This window comes from Haliotis asinina, chromosome 2 (genome assembly GCF_037392515.1).
Source record: "Haliotis asinina isolate JCU_RB_2024 chromosome 2, JCU_Hal_asi_v2, whole genome shotgun sequence".
NCBI classification, from domain to species: Eukaryota; Metazoa; Mollusca; class Gastropoda; order Lepetellida; family Haliotidae; genus Haliotis; species Haliotis asinina.
In genome coordinates this window covers 11,057,020-11,076,264 of record NC_090281.1, presented here as the reverse complement: position 1 = coordinate 11,076,264, position 19,245 = coordinate 11,057,020, and the positions used below count along the sequence as shown (strand labels likewise).

The 19,245-nt window shown below is 39.0% G+C and overlaps 1 non-coding gene and 1 pseudogene across 1 annotated transcript; one reads left to right on the top strand and one right to left on the bottom strand.

Annotated features, from left to right (window-relative positions):
- Positions 1-9,227: 9,227 nt before the first annotated feature.
- LOC137271404 (uncharacterized) lies at positions 9,228-11,825 on the bottom strand (annotated as a pseudogene).
- An 873-nt stretch (positions 11,826-12,698) lies between these two features.
- LOC137274940 (U2 spliceosomal RNA) lies at positions 12,699-12,884 on the top strand. Its single transcript, XR_010956281.1, has one exon. It is a non-coding gene; the product is annotated as a U2 spliceosomal RNA (small nuclear RNA).
- Positions 12,885-19,245: the final 6,361 nt, after the last annotated feature.

Here is a 19,245-nt window from a genome sequence, read left to right as displayed (position 1 = left end):
TCAAGTTTAGATCGTACTAATGATCTGTATAAGTGAAGGAGGGTAACTTGATCCCCTCCCCACTTGGAATTTGAAAAAACCTTTAACAAATCTAGTGCCTTGAGGCATTTAGCTTTAAGAGATTTAATGTGTGGCAAGAAGGTTACATGAGAATCGAAAATTAAACCCAGGAACTTTACCTCCTTTACAACCTTGATGGGAGTGCCATTTAAAGATAGTTCAGGGTCCTTATGAGGCTTATATTTTCTACAAAAATGTATGCAATTAGTTTTGGATTTAGAAAATTTGAAGCCATTTTCAAGACACCATTTATTTATTTTGTTCAAACATAACTGCGGTTGTCTTTCGATAGTGTGCATATTTTTACCACGACAAGAAATATTAAAATCATCCACAAATAATGATCCATCAATTGAATCATTTAAAACCTTGGATAAACTGTTGATCTTAATACTAAACAAAGTGACAGACAAAATACTACCTTGAGGGACACCCTGTAATGATCAGACAGGGTAGAACCTACTCGGACTTGAAATTGCCTGTCTTTTAAAAACTCTGACATAAAAAGAGGCAAACGGCCTCTCAATCCAAATTCATGTAAATCCCTCAAAATACCATGCTTCCAGGTCGTATCATAAACTTTCTCAAGATCACAGAAAATTGATACAGCATGTTGTTTATTTACTATTGCGTTTTTCACGAAGGATTCTAAGTGTACCAAATGATCAATGGTACTGCGATTTATGAGCTTGAAGATCAGACTGCTTGAGTCCTGAAGAAGGTGAAATATATAAAGAGCATAGTGTAAAGGTAACGTGAAGAGTTAGTCTCACTGCAACAGCTTGGAGACTAGTTGTGAGTGTTACAGGACTATGGATAACATCCTGCTTTACAAGAATTGAAGACCCTCCAGTGGCCCTATCACCAGGAGGTGAAAAACAATTATATACAGTGAACTGACGTAAATCAAAAGTGTCTGTCTCCTTCAGATAGGTTTCCTGGAGACAGAAGGCTGATGGTGCAAAATCCTGGACAAGTAACTGTAGCTCGTTGAAATTGGTCCTTAGGCCTCTACAGTTCCACTGTACAATGGAATGGATTATCGTTTGGGTGGGTTGATTGGGGATCTACCCCGTACTTGTTTTGAGGGCGACAAGCTGTGCGCCCTTGATTGGACGTTTTCGGACACGTCCATGTCCTCAAGTGATCCGTATTTGTTATAAAGTTTAATTCTGTTTTCAGACCCTTTTGGGGCTCTGCCACTTTGCATTTTTGAAGAATCATGCATTGGTTTAGCTTTTCCTTTAGGAATTTTTTGGACATTTGACAAAGATTGAGACCTTGCAGGTGGCTGTGATGATGAATCATGATCCGAAGCTGGCCCTGATTGACTTTGCGACATGCGAGGAAGTGGCTCAGCGGTCTGAGTGGAAATAGCGGGTGAAAAAACCTCTGCGGAATCAGTGTGCACCCAAGTCAAGTTTGTTTGAGCAGCTGAAGAAGACACCGTGACCATACTTTACACCGTGACCATACTTTTGACACTTGAAACATCTGAGTGGATTAGGAATAAAAGTGTCCACTTTTATGAGACAACAGCCGGCCTTTATTGATTTTGGAGGCGTTGGAGTGGAAAATGAAAATAAATAGGTGTTGGTTTGTTGGATCTGGTTGTTTCTTCGGGTTGTGAAACGTTTGACGAATAACACACCTTGGTCCTTCATCTCTGCAGCAATGTCAATTTCCAGCATATCAGCAAATAGTCTATCACGGTCTCTCACAATACCCTTACTAGTGTTAAGAGTACGGTGAGAAGAGACTGACACTTGAATGCCTACAAATGATTTAGTTGAAAGCAACTATTGCACTCAACAAGCAAAGAACCTGTTCGTAAACGTCTAACGTTTCTACCATCACCTGCAATGCCCTGTATGCCTTTTGATACCGCAAAAGGGTTCAGTGAGTGAGTGAGTTAATATTTAACGTCACATCGGCAATATTTCAGCCATATCGTGACGAGAACAGATTGGAAATTGAAATGGGAAATGTGCATACTATAAAAAAAAACTGTCGTCAAAGGACAGTAAAACAACTAGAATATCACAGCTACGGATAAAACTAGTGTGGAACGGTAAAACTGATAGAACTACTTGGACAAGACAAGATAAAACACGGGCTATACACATCACCAGCAGCTGAAGGTAGATCACCATGCGAGGGTCCATGGGGACTTACAGTACCTTTGCTACCTGCATGGACCCTGGCTGGATTTACACCATCGCTTCAGACACTGGCGATGATAGGACGATTTAGCCAGAAATTAAAACAACAAACACACTATGACTAAAAAGTATGGTTGAGCAAAATCGACTTTGAAAGTTTTGGGGACTTACGTACCCTCTTGGGAGGACAATAATTTTACGCTACTTCAACCTCCCTCGAGGGCACAGCCACTAACGATCGCAGTTGCTAATTTACAATACCATGCATAAAAGATATATTATCTATGTACAAAACATATTCAGAATTTATGTAGCAATTCTATTTCCTTTAAAAATTCAAGTATTAAATGAGGATTAACGTTATAAAAAAGATCCTTTACAGTTTTCTCATTGAAATATTTATCCCTTGTGATGGCAAAATCAACACAATCAAGCAGGATATGCTTAACAGTGATTCTCTCATCACAAGGGATACAAAACGGAGGATCCTCACCTTTTAACAAGTGTTCGTGAGTATATCGCGTATGGCCAATGCGACATCGTCGTATAACAACCTCTTCAAATCTGGACTGACAACCCAAGTGGGTATAACCGATATAGGGCTCTATTCCATGTAATTTATTGATACCTACTTGGGTGTCCCACTTCTTTTGCATTAGATCACGGATGTATGATCTTATGACAGCCTTATAATCAGAATAGGGTATGAGAAGTAGTGTCACAGATTTGTTGAGTGCTACCTTGGCAGCACGATCGGCCATTGTGTTACCAGAGATTCCAACATGGCTGGGTAACCAACAGAAGACGATGTCATATTGGCCAGTGGCAAGTTCATTATACAATTCAACAATGTCAGCTAAAAGTGGATGCTGAGAAGATACATTTTTAATAGCCTGGAGGCATGAAAGAGAGTCTGAATAAATAATATATTGTTTATATTTAGAGTGTTTTTAATATAGTTTAGGGCTGTTAATATGGCATGTGCTTCTGCTGTAAAAATGGAACTGCTATTTGGTAATCTAGAAGATATTGTTCTGGATCCAATGACAGTAGCACAAGCAACTGCGCCACCATCCTTGGACCCATCTGTAAATAAGGATTTATATGTACTATACTTACTTTTTAATTGATTATATTCCTGTTTGTATTGTAAGTCATTAGTTTCTGATTTTTTATATTTACTTAATGTAAGGTCAACTTGCGGTCTAACCAGTTGCCAAGGGGGAGAGGAAAACAAGCGAGAAGGAGCTATATTATCCAGCTCAATGCCAACAGCAGAAAGAAAAGGTTTAACTCTCAGTCCAAGAGTCGGAACAAGGGAAGACATCTTATTGTACAAATCCCCATACGGGGGATTGAAGACACAGTTATATGCAGGATTGGACTTATTGGAATACAGTTTAGTGAGATACTGTAAAGATAATTTAATACGACGGTGGCCAAGAGAAGATTCGTCTGCTTCAACGTATAGACTGTCAACAGGAGAAGTTCGGAATGATCCAAGACAAAGTCTTAGACCTTGGTGATGGATAGAATCAAGTATTTTGAGGTTAGTTTTACAGGCTCCACCATAGACAATGGAGCCGTAATCCAGTTTAGATCTGATGAGTGACCTGTATAAATGTAGGAGGGTTGTTTGGTCTCCTCCCCACTTTGTATTTGAAACGACTTTCAACAAATCGAGCGCCTTCAGGCATTTGGTTTTTAGGTATTTAATATGTGGCAGAAAGGTTAAGTGTGAGTCAAAGATGAGACCAAGGAACTTAGCTTCCTTGACAACTTTGATGGGTGCACCATTTAAAAATAAGTCAGGGTCTTTATGAGGTTTGTATTTTCTGCAGAAGTGAATGCAGTTTGTTTTAGATCGAGAAAATTTAAACCCGTTCTGAAGGCACCATTTATGAATTTTGTTGAGACAGATTTGTAACTGTCTCTCAATGGTTCGCATGTTTTTGCCACGACAAGAAATATTAAAGTCATCCACGAAAAGAGAACCATTGATTGAATCTGTTAAAACCTTTGAAAGACTATTTATTTTAATACTAAATAAAGTCACAGACACAATACTGCCTTGTGGAACACCCTGGTCCTGTTGGTAATGATCAGAGAGGGTAGACCCCACTCGGACTTGAAACTGTCTGCCCGTTAAAAACAGTGATATGAAATGAGGCAAACGACCTCGTAAACCAAATTCATGTAAATCTTTTAAAATACCATGTTTCCATGTAGTATCATAAGCCTTTTCAAGGTCGAAAAAAATAGATACAGCATGCTGGTTATTAACAATAGAATTCTTAATGAAAGATTCCAATCGAACCAAATGGTCAATAGTGCTTCTGTTTTTACGGAAACCACACTGAATGTTAGAAATCAGATTATTGGTCTCCAAATACCACACTAAACGATTATTTACCATTCGTTCCATAGTCTTGCAAACGCAGCTAGTTAATGATATAGGTCGATAATTAGATGCATCTGAATGGTCTTTACCAGGCTTAGGTATAGGAACCACAATAGCATTCCGCCAAGAGGGAGGGAATGTTCCTGAAGTCCAAATTTCATCAAATATGTCTAAAAGTACCTCAAGACATCAATCAGGCAAATGCTTCAAGAGCTGATAGTGAATATTATCAGCCCCTGTTGCTGTATCATGAGCTTGCACTAGAGCAGTTTGTAGTTCATGTAAGGAAAATACTTCGTTGTAGTCTTCACCATTGTCAGAGGTGAAATTAATGATTTTCTTTCCTTCTAACTTCTGGTACCTCTGGAATTCAGGAAGATAGTTTGATGAAGACGAATGTGTAGCTAATGTTTCACCAAGTTTGTTTGCAATATCTGAAGCATCTTCCAAAATGTGATCTCCGTCTTTAAGGTGTTTAACGCTTGTTTTGGAACCCTTGCCCTTGATCCTTTGTACCATATTCCACACCTTTGATATAGGTGTGCGGGAGTTAATCTTGGAGACATAGGCTCTCCATGACTTCCGTTTATTTTGCTTGAATGTACGTCGAGCTTTAGCTCTGGTTACTTTAACATTGTTCAAATTATGTACAGTTGGATGTTTGCGAAAATATTTTTCCGCCTTCTTCCTGTTTTTCCTAACCTGTTTGCAATCGCCATCAAACCATGGCTTACGAATATGTGGATGCACAGAGGACTTAGGAATTGTTTCGGTAGCTATAGTATGCAGTGTATCTGAAAACAATTGAATGGGGTCAGCAATATTTTGGAACGTTTCATGTTTGAGTTTCTCAGTACACAATGATGTGAATTTAGACCAGTTAGCCTTTGAAAAATTCCACCTTGATGAGGGTGGAACATCAGACGGGTTATTGACTGAGAGAAGTGTTGGGAAATGGTCACTTCCACATAAATCATCATGAACTGACCATGAAAATTCATTCAGAAGATCTGCATCTGTGAGTGTAACGTCCAAGGCAGAGTAGCTACCTGTAGCAGGGTGTAAATATGTGTGTGTACCATCATTAAATATGCAGAGACTGTTGTCAGAAATAAAATCTTCTATTATTTTCCCCTTGGTATTGATAACATTACTCCCCCATAAAGGATTATGTCCATTCAAATCACCCATGAGTATGCAGGGATGAGGAAGCTGATCATACAGAGCTTGAAGGTCAGATTTCTGGAGGTTTGAAGATGGAGGGATATACAAAGAGCATAAAGTAAACGCAATGTGTAACGAAATCCGAACTGCAACAGCTTGAAGGTTAGTAGTGAGATCAACAGGGCTGTGTATTATACCCTGCCTCACCAAGATAGAGGAGCCTCCAGTGGCTTTGTCACCCGGAGGAGAAAAGGAATGGTGAGAGCTGTACTGACGTAAGTCAAATTTATCAGTCTGCTTAAGATATGTTTCCTGGAGACAGAAAACTGATGGTTGAACATCTTGTACTAATAATTGTATTTCATTTAAGTTGGTCCTAAGGCCTCTGCAGTTCCACTGGATAAGTGTATTATTCATGTTACATTAGGTGGTAACACAGGCGATCTGTTCCTGGACCGTGGCGAATGACTTTTTTGGCGCACACGGTGATGAGGAGTGACATCCATATCTTCCAGAAGTTGATATCTATTAAATATTTGTACCGGATTCCGTTGACTCTTTGGAACCCGATCTGACTTTTTTGAATAGTTCACTGTCTTGCTAGCATTCACGATAACAGGTGATGGTGAACGAGATTGTGGACGGGATTGTGATGCTGTTTGCGTGGAAGCAACAGTTTGCATTTCACACGTAGAATACGTCTCAGTATTCACCCAAGTGATTTCAGTCTGGCATTCAACTGATTTAACAGTCTTAGTACGTTGACGGGTAACAGCTGCAGAGTATGACACAGTTGCAACTGGAGTGTTGTCTTGTGCAACCAAACGTTTAGCCTCTGCGAAAGTAATGTTTCTTTCATGTTTAAGTTTCACTATCTGATGTTGTTGTTGCCAGACAGGGCAAGATTTTGATGAGGCAGCATGATCGCCAGAGCAATTAACGCATTTAGGGTTGTTTGGACAATCTAACGTGTCATGAGCAAGTTCTCCACAGCGATGACATTTCTTGCTGTTGGTACAAGATTCAGCACCATGACCAAACTTTTGACATGAGTAACACCGAAGCGGGTTCGGTATGTACTTATCAACATTGATATTGCAGTACCCTGCTTTGATGGATGACGGTGGAACAGGAACAGAAAAGTTGAGCAGATACGTGTTTAAGTTTACAATCTGACCATTTTGCCGACTTGTAAAACGTTTTACACCTGTTACACCCTGGTCTTTTAGTCCAAACGCTATCTCATCTTCAGACATGTCTAGCAGACAACGTTCTCGGTCTCTGACAATGCCTTTAGAACTGTTGAGAGTTTTGTGTGGAGACACAGTAACAGATACGGACACGAGATGCTTAACAGCTAAGAGTGTAGATGACTGAAACGCTGATTTGCATTCAAGTAATATAAGACCAGATCGCATCTTTTTCATTGACACAACGTCACCAGCAATGCCATAAATCGCTTTTGACAGGGCAAACGGATTCAGTTTCAACGGACCATTATCTGAAGAAGAAATCACTAAATAACGAGACCAATGGTCAGATTTGCCTTTGGAGACTGTGTCATCATCAGAAGATGAACTATCCTCTAAAGTACGTTTGAGTTGTTTTGGGGGTATCATGGTAAAGTCATAGAACTTCATCATCCCAGCTCCCCACCCACCACGGAGTATCATAAAGACAATGCTATATGCCAGTGGGTTTCCTACTGACAGCACCAAGGATACTGGGATGATATACTCCAGCAGAAGTATCAATTCAAGATCAATAAATCCACCAGATTGACCCATGAGCCATCGCCTTCTGGGCATTAGACTCTAGGTAATAACGGTTTGGTTAATGTGGCATCAATATATCAATAGATATTACTGGTCTACAAGCTATATGACAAAGGCCCATTTACAAAGATTTGAAAAAGTCAAATTTGAGCAAAAACAATGACAATGCTCAGGGCTTGGCATGACCAGCCGATTGGTTGAACCGGGCCTATTCAACCTCCCGTCTAGGTGAAGTCAGGGCCAAAGTGGTGTATTAGGCAACAGGAACACAGTTGCAGGGACCTATTGCCCTCAACCACCAGGATCCCTTCCTCCACCGACACGGGCCGCAACCCACGGCAAACGGGTTGGTGGACCAAATATCCCCCCGGGTCCACAACGGGGGTGTCGGCGAGCTCTTGGCGTTACCCAGCACCCACCACGAGGAGGTGGCTCGCCACGGGTGCCGCAAAAGGGTTCAGCTTTAACAGAGTGTTGTCAGTGGTTTCAATTACAATGAAACGTGGCCAGTAGTCAATGGATGTGGACAGTCCTTGGTCTTCAACTTCAGGATCAGTAGTATCCAGAGGACGTTTTGTTTTTTTTGAGGGGAGTTTCGTAAGCCATGGTAAGTATATATTGTTTCATCATCCGAGCTCCCCACCCGCCACGGAGTATCACAAGGACAATGCTAAAAGCAGGCGGATTTCCTGCCTGCAGCACCAAGGATACCCGGATGATATACTCAAGCAGAATAATACAAAAGTAATTATTCCACTTGATTGGCCCATGAGCCACTGCCTTCTGGACATAGGTCTCTAGGCAAGTTACGAAATTTGAATTGTACAATCGAAATACAAATGAATCATCATGAAGCCAAGACAAAAAAGTAAATATTTTCTCAAATTTGTGAAACAACATTTACATGTACAGGGCTTAGCATGACCAGCCGATTGGTTGAACCGGGCCCATTCAACCAACCGTCCAGGTAAAGACAGGGCCAAAGTGGTGTGTTGAGCAATGGTCCTGCTCCCATGCTCTCAACCACCAGGATCCCCTCTCCTCCACCGACAGTGGGCCGCAACCCACGGCAAACGGGTTGGTGGACCAAATATCCCCCCGGGTTCACTACGGGGGTGTCGGCGAGCTCTTGGCGTTACCAAGCACCCACCACGAGGAGGTGGCTCGCCACGGGTGCCAGAAACAGATATGACCTGTGCTATTTCTGAGGTTAATACTGAGATGTATTAACATCAGTAAAGACATACTTACCTAAACAGAAGCCTTTGTCTGTATCAACACCTGCTTCAATTCCAACTGTTCTGGCAGCATATGGGCACTTCACCTCAATGATATCAGGCATGAAATTCCTTGCTTCAGAAGACTGGTATGTAACAGACATCATGAAGGGAGTCTTCACTAGGCCATCTGGGGATGCCCCAAGCACACCAGTTTCATGCAACCCAATTCTGTTCACATACACATGGAAACACATAAGCAGTAAGGCAAACATATCTTTTCTCAACTGCATGTTGACATGATTAAACAAAATATTTTTTTCTTTCTGGACAGGCTATGCTTTAACAAGGACCAACACAAATAACAGACAAAATATATGAGTGTCACAACATGTCATCATCAAGTTATTTCCTGTTATATGATGCTGGAATTTACCTGTACGTTCAATCACACCACCACCAGCTTCATAGGCTCTGAGTGCAGTGCCTCGTGATTTATGCCCCAGGCAACACTCTTGACTGCTTCCAGGTTGTATGCTGAGAGCAACCGCTTCATAAGTGATGGTGGATACCTTGAAAATATTGGACACTCAAATAAGGAACATGCTTGTCTGTCATACAGACCCTGAAGCAAATTTATCCAAGAAAGTCAACCCAAGATATGGGAAGTCTTGGAAAATGTAAAGTCTTGGGGCTCCTATTGTTAACATATTTTTTAAACGAACAGTCATTCAGTAAATTATGTTCATTTTAGATGTGAGATGTTAGTCTAACAATGTGCCATGACCTAAGCTTATGAGCGAGTAAATAAACACCACTCAAAAGTGGAGAGACTTGACAGGCTACAGCAGTCTGCTTGAACATGGTATTGAAGGAACCTCTCATGTCGTCTGTCAATTTAATATATTTTACCTGTTTCTATTGATGCAAGCCAAAACAGCACCAAAGTTGGATGCAGTGATGCGATATTTCCTCACTATGCACCAAAGAGGATTTGTCCTTTGTCCTACAGTCTTCTTTGCAATATATGAAATCCTTCATTGTGACAGGAGGAGTGCCCTGCTCAACCAAGCACGCTTACAAGGTGCGTTCAAGTATGGCTGGCTGAGAATGAGATCTTCTATAGATGAAATGATTGGTGCTTCAACTGGTGGTTCTGGTGACAGAATCCGTCGGAGAGCTGCAACATATTGGGAGTTGAATAAGTTCCTTGTGTGCAGGTTCAGGTAAAGTGACTATGAAATAGGAAGACAAACATATTGTATAGCATACAATGGGTTTTCCATAATTTGTAGAAAAAAATACATCTTAATTACATCTTGGGAATGTTAAGAATGTTTAATGTACCGGTATATCTTCTGAGCCATTATGGAGATATTTATCTGACACATGTTGATTAGAGATGTTTTCTTGATACAAAGGAAACACATTTATTTAAGAAATATAAACTGCACAATATGTTAGAAAATAGTTGTCAACTTGAGTTAGAAAGAAATTTGATTTTAATCATATAGATAAGGATCTGAACATAAATCATTAAAACCAGGAGTAACTTTCTAGTAAAACTGTTAGTGATGACCTTATAATAACTCACAAAGAGCATATATGTATTCACAACATCAATAACGTAATAATTATGGAATAACTTCACACTCAGTAAATGTAATTATGAACAGCAAAACATCTATTTGAACACGCAATCATTTATCTTAAAATAACCAGGCACCAGTGAACCGTCCAAGCTTGTGCAGCTCATCATGTATGAATTTTCGGTCATCATCTATGACCTCTCTGGTCAGAGCTCCGTTTTGTGAAGGACGAAAATTTTGTAACAAAGCAGACAGCAAAAGCATTTGCTGCATGACTGAATGGTGAAGATTCTGAACATACGGATATACTAATCATCGGAATTACAGAAAAGGAATATATGCAGTTTTTCCTCACTTATAATCAGGCTTGCGAGGGGGGAATAGTTCCTCCATAGTGGCAATCTCTGGTTTGATTTTAGATATTGGTGCATTTAGCCAGCTACACTTGACATCAGTTTTGCTGGCTCTCCTATAACTGGTGAAAGAATAACTTAGTTAAGAATATAAGATACAAATGATTTGTCTCATTATAGGCGAGTATAGTTTCAAATTAGAAAAAACATATGAGTATAGTGTATAAGCATAACTTGACCAATGAAGAAACAACATGGTGTGCAAAATCAGCTAGGTCACTGCACCCACAACACACTAAGTCACAGCATCAATATTGAGAGTTAGCCCTCTGTCTGTCAATGAAACTTACCCAAATAGAAGTGCAGCAGCTACATGGTGACAGGAGAACTGATCCAAAGGGCATTCACATGATGAGTATGTCACACCAAAGGCATCATCCAGGTGAACCTTTAACAGTTACTTAAAACTTAATGTCTTTTTTAGCATCTCAAGTCTGTTGCTATAAATGCATTCATCAGCCGAACTCCATGTGCCAAACACTTGAAACAGTGGCATACTTCATCAGCACTCCACTTGCCCACTGTCAGACATTTATCAACCCACTGTCTGCCATATATCAAATCAATGTTATAGAATCAGCTATTAAACTGCATCTACTTTGTGTGTAATATTTTCATACATTTTAATCTTACACATCACACAGAGAACACTTTTAGGAACTTGAAACACGTGGTCGAGTGAAACATTAAAAGATGTATGGAATGTATACACTATGTAGCATACACTAACCTGGGTGATTGTAGGCTTAAGCGTTGTAGTTATCGATCGAAGATATCGATCCCACGGGTAAACATTAACATCATAAAATACTAATCATGATCATAATTACATCTACAAGGGCGCGAAGTTTACAGCCATCATATACCCACCTCCACTTTGTAGGATCTGTCACGCATAGACGCCTGAACGACCGCACTTATGTGCAAACATTCTCTCTAGAGAAACTTTAAGCTGTCATCGCTATTTAAAGCGGTTTCCGACTTTCTCATAAGTTTAAGTTTATCGCGCGTGTAGTTCACCCAAAACATGATTGACAACGCCATGGCCGAGACTTGTTTGTCACCGGAAGTAGGTAATCACGTCGATTCTCGCATTGCCCCGTGACCTACATACGGGCCCTATTGCTCGTGTGTTTGTGTTCTGGGATATCGTTTTCCAGTGGTTAGATCAATTGCCATTTGGCTTATTTAAAAAGATCTAGCACGAGGTCATTTGGTTTAATTTGGTTCCCAAAAGTTTCATATAAAAAATCATTGTGCAATTACCTTTTAACTTTGGCATAGTATACAATTTGGCTTGTTCGAAAATGAAATAAATTTGAGCACACAAAATTAAATGGAATTTATATCACAATGCGTTTTCTATGTTTCCTTAGGACACGTGTCAAGGTTGACTCTTGTCGCTTTCCCCTGCCTGTCTTTTCTGAATATTGGCTTTCATCTTCTATATTTTGTAAAATCGATCTTGATCATGCATTAGAATTATGTAGTTAACTGTATATGTATAAATATATGTACATGCACTTTCGTGCCTAACTGATTGTTTATATTTCTTGAGCATGTCAGTTAGGCACGCTTTTTACATTTCTTGCATGCAAGCACATATCCATTGTATGATGCCAAATTGGCTATTTTGTTTCTATATTTGCATGTTTTTACATATTGATGTTGTGCATGATGCTTGTATATTGTGATGTATAGCATGTGCGTGCTGACGATAATGTACATATGTGGTGCGTTGTCAGTTTCAATAGTCTCGTTTTTGAGGCCGAATTATGGCATAATTGTTTTTAATTTTACGTATAGACATTGTGTATGCTTCATTTTCGTATATTTCATTTACGTTTGCTTTATTTATTTTATTTTGAGATATTGTTTTAGGCCTTCCGGCCACGATCGCGCTGTCCGCGCACGTAAATTTCTATTTTATGTATTAAATTCATTAAAATGTATTTTAAATGAAAAAAGGTTTCTGTTCTTATCAGCTTAATATCTGATAACGTCTCCTATTGGAGACATCGATATTAAACTGATTTTTGCAATGGCATGAGGTCCACTGAGCTTGCTCGGTATTACAGTACCTCCGGAAATGGGCCACCACTCATAATACAATTAAAAAAATAGAACCCTCAACTGAGCCCTCTGTTTTTCACATTTCATTTCCCTTTTTTAAATCTCACTTTGCGCCGTCGCCTCCCTTTTCGCGCGTCCGTTTCACTGGAGGCACCATGCAATCACTTCCAAACTGTAGAAATGGACCCATCCACTCAACCTCGTAGTACTCCGTGCCGGGAAGTTCCTCCACGTAAGAGGGTAAGATTCTTTATGGATAACAACTTCTTTAATACAAATGATGCCCTTCCTCCACGTGATTTACTTTCCACTTGCAGTTGTTTTCTGTCCCCGTCGATAACACACGTCTTACGCGCCAGCTAACCCCTAGAAAGTGTTTTCAAGTGGTAAGGAAGTACCAGAAACCTCCGCGCATTTCTCCAGGGTCAGTTTACAGTAAAATTTCAAAATTTCTTTAACTTTCATTCTATTTCTTAATTAAAACAACATTTGTGACTAAAGTTCACCTATCCTGACATTGTTTTGATGCTTAAAATGTATTTAAGGTTAGTGGATTTAGTCCACGCGGTCAGCTGCAGTGTTTTTTTACGCTTGTCTGGGCGGGACTTTCTCAAAGTCGGAGCTGCTCAAACTCTTCCAAGTGCTGTGTGCACACGCCTCGTTCATTAAGCGCCGATCCACCGGCTCATGGCCCTAGCTGCAGGACGTTTTTTCTACGTCGCCCCGACGTTTTAGCGCCAGCGCTCTGTTTATTCAAAGAAATAAATAAGGTTATTTACACATTTTGTTGCCTTCACACAAATTGTGAAATTCCTCCATCGCTTCTCGGCCTTTTGGCTACGCTCCAAATGTAGTATCTGTTCTTATCGACGTGCCGGAGGGGATTGTGGGTGAATATTGACATTTTGGTGTGTTCCTACGAAAGCCTAATGCTGCCACTTTTGTAGCACAAAATATTTTTTCAAAGACAATTCTCGTTACTTCAATTATTTACTTGTTGCTTCGAGTATTTTCTCGTTATTTCAATAATTTTCTCGTAACTTCGAGTATTTTCTCGTTATTTCAAATATTTTTTCGTTGCTTCGATTAATTTCTCGTTACTTCGAATATTTTCTCGTTACTTAAAGTTTCTGTCAAAAACTTGAAATTTCGAGTATTTTCTCGTTACTTCAAGTTTCTTTCAAAAACTTGAAATTTCGAATATTTTCTCGTTGCTTCAAGTTTCTTTCAAAAACTTGAAATTTCGAGTATTTTCTCGTTGCTTCAAGTTTCTTTCAAAAACTTGAAATTTCGAGTATTTTCTCGTTGCTTCAAGTTTCAGTCAAAAACTTGAAATTTCGAATATTTACTCGTTGCTTCAAGTTTCTTTCAAAAACTTGAAATTTCGAATATTTTGTCGTTGCTTCAAGTTTCTTTCAAAAACTTGAAATTTCGAATATTTTCTCGTTGCTTCAAGTTTCTTTCAAAAACTTGAAATATCCAATATTTTGTCCTTGCTTCAAGTTTCTTTCAAAAACTTGAAATTTCGAGTATTTTCTCGTTGCTTCAAGTTTCTTTCAAAAACTTGAAATTTCGAGTATTTTCTCGTTGCTTCAAGTTTTAGTCAAAAACTTGAAATTTCGAATATTTACTCGTTGCTTCAAGTTTCTTTCAAAAACTTGAAATTTCGAATATTTTGTCGTTGCTTCAAGTTTCTTTCAAAAACTTGAAATTTCGAATATTTTTCTCGTTGCTTCAAGTTTCTTTCAAAAACTTGAAATATCGAATATTTTGTCCTTGCTTCAAGTTTCTTTCAAAAACTTGAAATTTCGAATATTTTCTCGTTGCTTCAAGTTTCTTTCAAAAACTTGAAATTTCGAGTATTTACTCGTTGCTTCAAGTTTCAGTCAGAAACTTGAAATTTCGAGTATTTTCTCGTTACTTCAAGTTTCAGGCAAAAACTTGAAATTTCGAGTATTTTCTCGTTACTTCAAGTTTCAGGCAAAAACTTGAAATTTCGAGTATTTTCTCGTTACTTCAAGTTTCAGGGAAAAACTTGAAATTTCGAGTATTTACTCGTCGCTTCAAGTTTCAGTCAAAAACTTGAAATTTCGAATATTTACTCGTTGCTTCAAGTTTCTTTCAAAAACTTGAAATTTCGAATATTTTCTCGTTGCTTCAAGTTTCAGGCAAAAACTTGAAATTTCGAGTATTTTCTCGTTGCTTCAAGTTTCAGGCAAAAACTTGAAATTTCGAGTATTTACTCGTCGCTTCAAGTTTCTGTCAGAAACTTGAAATTTCGAATATTTTCTCGTTACTTCAAGTTTCAGGCAAAAACTTGAAATTTCGAGTATTTACTAGTCGCTTCAAGTTTCAGTCAGAAACTTGAAATTTCGAATATTGCCCGTTGCTTCAATTATTTTTTTTCGTTCCTTCGATTAATTTCTCGTTGCTTCGAATATTTTCTCGTCGCTTCAAGTTTTAGTCAAAAACTTGAAATTTCGAATATTTACTCGTTGCTTCAAGTTTCGGTTAAAAACTTGAAATTTCGAGTTTTTACTCGTTGCTTCAATATTTTTTTCGTCGCCTCGATTATATTTTTCGAATTATCGAGTAATTACTCGTTGCTTCGATTATAGTTTTCGTAATTTCGACTGACTTTGCGATGTTGTCAGTTTTTATGTAGTTTTTCCGTTTTTATTTCACAATCCCGTTTTGCACTGAGAAGATGACGGTGGACACAGGGAAGGAGAGATGTAAGCTGCAGGTGTATTTACTAGAAAGTACAGGGAACGACGAATTGTACCAAACCCTTCAGCGTGAGAAGGTATGCTGTTTATTTATCTTAGTTTTCAGTATCCAACTATGGTTTTCTACCACAGTACCAAATTTGTCGCTCGTTATAACCTAATTGCCACTGAAAATTCTGTCATTACCTCGTTCCAGACAGTCGTCTTATTTGTATGCAAATTATTGTCTCTTTCGTATGCAAATGAGAACACGATGGCACCCTTCAACATGTGTATCTTTATGAAAGAAAACTATGAAAGGCAAACTGACACCAATACGGTGAAATAGAACGTCGCCTTGAGTATACATCCTGAGTCGTCGGTTCGAATGAACGCTCATAAGTACCATTTCCAATTAACATTACGGAGAATGACTCATCAGAAGATTTTCATCCATTTAAACATTAACAGTTGTATCATATGCATAAAATGATACAGATCCGTGTGACATTCTCCTACAAATACAAATGTTTAATAACTGCACCCTGTCCATGATGACGCAAGCGTTTTCCGCCTCCCGACACGCTTTCATAATGACAACATTGACAGGATTAGCCATTTTCATTTTTGGCTGATCACGTACTTCCATTGTTCAACCTGTCTATGTTTTATAACGCATGTTAATTCAGTATTAATGAAGAATTAATAGAGCATCGCCATTAACACATATATATTCTTTGAGACTCTTCTATAGGCGGGGAGTTTGTGCTTGTGCTATAAAAAGGTGACAAGGGCGGTATACAGAGTTAAACATTACTCCGCATCCTATGTACAATAAAGCCATGTGATAGTTGGGTACTCATGTCCTCAGGGGGTATCTGGAGAGAAAACGTTTTAAAGGCCTCATTACTGTAACTAACAATCAGAATGACTTCTCGTTTAATTATTTTAGAGCTGTAAGTCGCATTTATTTCTCTGTTAAGTGGGCGATAATGTAAGTTACAATAAATAAAAGAATCTTTATATCGCCAGACCTAGCTAAGGTACATAGCGTGAACGCTATGTATCTTAGCTACGCCAGACCCGGAGTTACAAATACACGTATTTAGCGAAGCTATTGCCATGTAACCACAAATTTATATAATAACTACAGTCAGGCAATATATTTCAAGATGCTGTCATAATATTCTCACAACAGTAACTCGTACAAGACGCAGTTTGTACCTTAAATTGTGACAGATGATCGAGCAGCTGATGAAGCCAAGTAATGTGCCAAACTCACGTCACATAAAAAAGTCATTTCTGACACTAACGCTGACGTTCTAACGGTTGCAGTTCTAAAGTTGTTATGTTTGATTGTCATACTGAAAGTGGGGCGACTGTTCGGGATCTAAAACTCACAAAATCTGCAAGATTGTTGTTAAAAGTGTGTTCCTATTAACCGATGGGAACCCTATAAATCTTTAAGGAATAATTATGCCAGATTTAGGCAAATACACTCTTGCCAAGTCAGGTGGCTATGGAATTTTTAGCGAGGTATGCGAACATTTTTCCAAAACTGTATTGATTAGTATGGGTAGAAAGTACCGAAATGTAATAAAAGGTGTTTTGTTACCCATATGTCAATCTGTAATCAAGAAAAATGTCTATAACTCTTTCTCCATGATAATATACAAATCTCATATCACACACGGTCAGATTTTCTAAAGGCAACACTGTACATAATTAGAAAAAATGTTGCTAGCTGACTTGGTAACCAAGAGACGCGATGTCGACTGTCAAAACATGACTGTCATGTCTTGGCTTTAGTGCCATGTCCTAACTGTAGGACCCTGTCGCAGCTGTGGTTAAGCTTAGAGTGACACGTCAACGTTTTTCCAGCAGCTGCACATGCCGAGCACCCGGGATTCTACATGGAAAATGACCTTAGGGTAGCTAAGAAGAGTGAATCTTGAACTCCATAATAAACATTTGATTAACTTTAAAGAGGCACTACCACTAATTGGGTGGGGGGTGGGGAATTCAACATCATTTCCTTTTTTATGGTTCACACTACTGACAGAAAAAGCGAAAATGACCACAAAACCGTGTTTATTCAACTGGAGAGGTGGTTTGGACGAGTAATTTTATACAGTAAATATTGATTTTGCACATGAGATTGGGGAAGGGGAGTGGGATGTGTCACTTTGCACACAAATCTGACCATTATGATAATGACGTTACTGCACTTTGTACATAAGGTTTATCCTCGCTTTGCCACTACCCCCGAAAGGAGTGCAAGCTGAGTCAAAATTACTCACAGAAGCAAGTGAGTGACCTGAATTAATTCTTAGTAAGCATCTATGATAATGTTATCGGGGTTCTCTATATCTATATCTATTAAAACTAAGTTATGAGTAAACACAGTGCACTCAGTTTTAACAATGTAATAATTAAGACACTTGCAGTGACAAGTTAACATATTATCATTGAGATAGTGTATGTAAGTACTGGGAACACTAAACAGTTTCAATATTGCAATGTGGGTGGTGGGCGCTCGCTCGTCATGCACGGGTTCGATTCTCCACATGGGTGCAATGTGTTAAGCCCATGTCTGGGGTCCCCCGCAGTGACATTGCTGGAATATTGCTGAAAGTCGCCTAAAACCAAAACCACTCATTTGATCAATTCACTGGAAATGCTGTATTGCTATATTGTAAATGCATTAAAAACGGGTGCAAAATTTGTGCAGTTTCATTAATAATACTTAAGACACTGTAATGTAAATATTGTGCAGAGTTTGACAATACTTTTCACAATACAAATGGCTCGGAGCCTGCGCCGACTGTGCGTCTAAAGTATGAATAAGCAGTGATATGCAATTAATTTCATTTTATACAAATGGACAAACTCGGTATCTGCTTTATATAATTAAATTAAGGTCTGGACAGTTTGTTCTGTCTGACAATATTTTGTAAAATGGGAATATTTTAAAGTTTGGTATTTTGTTCCCAGCACTTATTCCTACATGTCCGTTAAGTGGAATACAGCGACATGAGGCTCCCGAATTTGATGTTAGTGAACTCTCACTCTGGAACGCAATGTATCTCCCGACAGTCCGTTTAGACTCCTCCCCGCACCCACTACACTTTGTGGCATATATGAGATTCTGAGATGCGCATGTCATATTTTCATTTATAGTTAAAATGGATAGAATTAACATTACACGCCCCCGTATTATCAGAAATGAGCGGGACATTGAAACTTGATAATGGACGCAAAATGCTTGACGATGGGCCATTATTACACCTTTGATATATGACGTCATAAGTATCTAAGCACCTGATATTCAATCACCTACGGCTCGTTTGAACTTGGGTAATCGACGATATGTCTTCGTCACATGAACATTATGCACATTCTTGCCGGTGCCAACCATAACAACTGTACAAAAAAATACAACATGCAGCAATGCAAACGTCGACTGAAACTCTAACGTTGTTGACCACTGAGATGGCGGCTGGAAGTACGGGCAAACGTCAAGGTCGAATGTCGTCACTCTCAATAGTGACGTCAACTGTGTTCTGTGAAGTGTCCGTATTTGTAAAAAGTGTGTCCGTGAACTCCGTCGTTTGTTGTGAGCAGTAAATGCTTCAAAACCGTTACCGTTGTTTTCATTCTTATTTTGTTAGAAAGTCTGTCCA